The sequence below is a fragment of the Amblyomma maculatum genome, chromosome 2 (assembly GCF_055883805.1).
Source record: "Amblyomma maculatum isolate TAMU_Amacu chromosome 2, ASM5588380v1, whole genome shotgun sequence".
NCBI lineage: Eukaryota > Metazoa > Arthropoda > Arachnida > Ixodida > Ixodidae > Amblyomma > Amblyomma maculatum.
In genome coordinates this window covers 30,051,930-30,056,294 of record NC_139345.1, presented here as the reverse complement: position 1 = coordinate 30,056,294, position 4,365 = coordinate 30,051,930, and positions in this window count along the sequence as shown.

Genomic DNA, 4,365 nt, shown 5'->3' with positions numbered 1-4,365 from the left:
TACGGAATAACGGCTTGAGGGGCTAGTTGGTGCATCATCGTATTCAGATATGTGGCGCAAACAAACACAAACACAGTCTGCGCGCGTGTGGTGTGTATCTTCTCCTGTGTTTGTGTTTGTTTGCGCCACATATCTGAGTGCGGGGTACGGATTTGTGGAAAATCATTTATTTATTCGTTCCCTCGCTAGTTTTTCCTGTGATATTTCTTCTATGAATGTGTCGTGCATCTCCCCTCGTGATTCAGCTCATTACGTGCACTGTTTGCCCAGTAAAAAAGAAATAAATATTTTTCCACGAACTCACGTCCAGCAAACTTTTGTCCCTGATATTACATACGCGTGAAATTATGGTTGTTGCTATTATTATTATTATTATTATTTTACTGGGCGCGTTGGTTCATGCTGCTATTTCGAAAAGACTGTAGCGCGACATAGAAGATAAAGAACAGCAAATGAACGGGAAAGATCCCCTCTTAACTGGCGTCAGCAGCGTAAATGCGTAATGCATTGAGCCATTGGAGAAGGACATCCACCACCTGTTTATACCCTACGGCAGCTCCCGCAGAAGGCCGTGTCTTTGTACCGAGGTTCATTTCCGCGTCTACTTCCGAGGTCTTGGTGAAAGGAATACTGTACTATAGCATCCTACTTGCACTTCCACGTATGTTGTGTACAGCTCTACCCAATATTTGATTTTTTTTTTCACTCACGTGTGCTACGATCAGTCGGTCGTTCAACGTCTAGCACATGACTGCAGGCGTTAAACGGACGACGTAACGAGTATGCTGTTCCGCTGACGTGACACAAGCCCTCCTTCCCATCTGTTCTCGAGAAGAAATAATTTTGCTTCGGAAACGAAGAGAATATACGGATCTGGCACAAGAAGAAACGCCGAGACACCACATGGTGCCACAATTAAAAATACTGCTCTGTTAGCATGCTCGTCATCTGAGTCATCTCTTCCGTGTCACCGCTACGGTCAATCTGGAAACGCTGATACTTTCTTGCCGACGCTCCCGTGAGGCTACGGAAAAACTGCGAGATAGAGGCACAGTAACAAATGAGCAACCTCTCTCGCGCTGTTACGCAGGTCAGCTTTGGAAGTGGATACGTCAAAGCATTGCCGCGAATGTTTGACCATGCATGTCCAAGGCATTTCTTCTTTTAAAATTTAGCAGAGCTCTAGGCTTACCGGCTTAGGGGATTCTTCAGCGAAAGCTGGCATTAGTATCCGAGAAACCTGTAGTGTCACGGACTCGTTTTGGCATCTCTACGCTTGTTGGTTCTTAGCGCAATACGACACACTAAGAATTGAACAAACGTAAAACAGACAGGATGGACAGAGTCTGTGCGTTTCGTTTATGGTCCTCAGTTCGATCACGTTTCAAAAAGGTAAGGTTGGCCTGGCCGAATCAAGTCACAAAAGTAGTAGCGCTGGGAAAATCATTTTAAGTATGAAGTGCTTTTAACGCCCGCGCCGACAAAAACACGGCCTCGAGCAGAACGAAAACATGGAGGTGAACCTAACGATAAGCGAACATTCGTGGGTTCTCCCCATGGTGCCTACAAGCTGCGCTGCCGCTGGAGCTGCGCATTGAACTTTGCTTTTACTCCACGCTGGTAGCTTCGCACCAAATCATAAAGACGCAAAACTATCTCACTTCTGGGTGGGCACCTCAAACACACTCTTCGCTTTTCTTCATTACATACGTGATGTCACATTGATTCAGCCTATATCAGGGTCTTCAACGACGGTAATAAAGCTTTCGCTTTACATTAATTTCATATTAGCTTCTTGGGGTTTAAATTTAGATGGAATCAGCTCCTTTGATTTTTCCGATACTTCCTCTCTTTAGCAAAGCTCCTGTAAAAAAAGTGAATAGGTTATTCACAATTTTGTGAGCATTATCATAATAAACCGCATTTATTATAAGGTAATCTTGTGTTAACGTTAAATCACCGCTAGTTAAATGCATTAGTCCGGTGATGTGGCTCTGGTTTTTGTGCTTTTTAATTTTTGCCTGGTACGCTTGGTCCCGCAACGTTACGGAAAGCTGCCCCCTTTCTCCTTCGCATTCTTTCGTACATGCCCTGTACAGTCCTACGCTTTATTATGCGTGCTTTGAACACTTTACAAAGCGCAATGAATAGCTTCTGCTCGCTATAAAAGAAGGCGTTCGGCAAGCGAATTCAGCTTGTGTGGCATGCGAACGATGAAGTTCTATTCAGGGAAGTTGCTGCAAAATCAGTGATTCCAACGGAGTCAAAAATAACATGCTAGGAACTGGAAGCAAGTTAATTAAAACAGGCGCCTCGCCAGCGACGCATGATGTGGCACAATAGAGTGGGCAGTTCGATTATGGCATCGTAATCGCTGCTGCAAGCCATCAGCAGAACTAAACGCTACCATAGTGGCAGAACGAACGTATTTGACGCGTCGCAGAACGCACGTGCCTCCCAGCGAATCCCAACAGAACATTTCATGCACCAAGCATCACCATCGCTTCCCTTATTCTCATCATCGGCGCACTTCAACATCTGCTGCGGGATAAAACTTTAAACGTCCAGCATTGCAAACCTATTATCACTCTACAATCCTTTGCAAGTTATTTCAGCGCGAAATTTATAAGCATTAGTTGGGGATTATGTGACTCTGTTAAATTGCGATGCTTTCTGGAGCCTTCCGCTTTGCATCTTTGGCTTGGGCACCACCATGGCTAGGCCATCATAAATATCAACCAGGAATAAAAAAGTATGTGCAGCACTTAAGTTTTGCCTTTAAGGGTATGACGCGACCGCGTAGGCTATACCAGCCCACATACCCGTGAACGTGCTTGCGTGTCGTAGGAGTAACGTGAATGCAAGGGTCGCGGCGGGCTGATTCTGGTATCACCCTCGCATATGAAAGGAGAGGTCTGAGTTGTCAGCTCCTGCCAAACGTGACGTCACGCAATCCTATACGTCCAGTTAGTGCGCGGCCATGCCAGCTACAAGCGCCATGCTCGGGATTTTTCGCTCACAACGCCGACGCCGGCGCTGACGCCGGATTTTCGGTGAACGAGGCCTTTAACGCTATCACTTTAAAGGGTTTATTCTCTGTAACGGCCATCTTCTCTCGTAAAGAAAACTCGGCGATGAACGTTCTGCCGATGAAATAATCACTAGGAACTCGCGAAGTAGAAACAAGAAATCAATTGCCGTCCCTTACTAGTGATGTCATGAGCTTCCCCTAGCGACCGGAAATAAATCTAGTTTCCCCGCTGTTCTTTTGCAAACTGAGACACTGCCCCGTCGTACTAGCTCCTCTTTAGCCTGATCCGCACTGCCTGAAATGTAAAGATTTCTTGTGGATTGATTTTATTATTGCGATAGCAATACTGCGCCAGGTTTCGGCCCGTCGCGTCGTCCCGAAGAAGAAGAAGAAGAAGAAGAAGAAGAAGAAGAAGAAGAAGAAGAAGAAGAAGAAGAAGAAGAAGAAGAAGAAGAAGAAGAAGAAGAAGAAGAAGAAGAAGAAGAAGAAGAAGAAGAAGAAGAAGAAGAAGAAGAAGAAGAAGAAGAAGAAGAAGAAGAAGAAGAAGAAGAAGAAGAAGAAGAAGAAGAAGAAGAAGAAGAAGAAGAAGAAGAAGAAGAAGAAGAAGAAGAAGAAGAAGAAGAAGAAGAAGAAGAAGAAGAAGAAGAAGAAGAAGAAGAAGAAGAAGAAGAAGAAGAAGAAGAAGAAGAAGAAGAAGAAGAACGCTCGGTCACGGCAGCTAATGCTTTCGCTCCACATTCCGTTCAGCAGCATTAAACCCTTCCCATTTATATGTGGGCTGGTTGCTTAGGCTCTCGCGTCATGCTCTTAAAGGATGACCTTAAGTGTCCCCAATAATGTAGCACCTTACATGGATAGGGCGTGATAGGGGAATAATGTTGCAGGCAAAAGAAACTTCCGCCATTGCTATCGCAATTCAGCTAGGGTTAACCAAAGTTACACCACAATTAATTTTATTATCTTTCCTCAAATACTGTTCGTTTCTCATATTTACATGCAGAAAAAATATTGAATGAATGAATGAATGAATGAATGAATGAATGAATGAATGAATGAATGAATGAATGAATGAATGAATGAATGAATGAATGAATGAATGTTTATTATTCATTCCAAATAGAAATATTAGTAATATAATTTTTGGCCGATTTCAGCTTTGCTCAATAAGATATTAAATACCTATAATCAAAAAGGAACATATTTTTCAAAGTTTATGCATACAAAATGTTGATTAATTTTTGCAACTCCGCACCTTACCAATATTTCTAGTCACAAAAAAAATAATTTGGCTGACTTACGGTAAGAAGCCCTTTCTTGGAGGTGCTGCAACAATA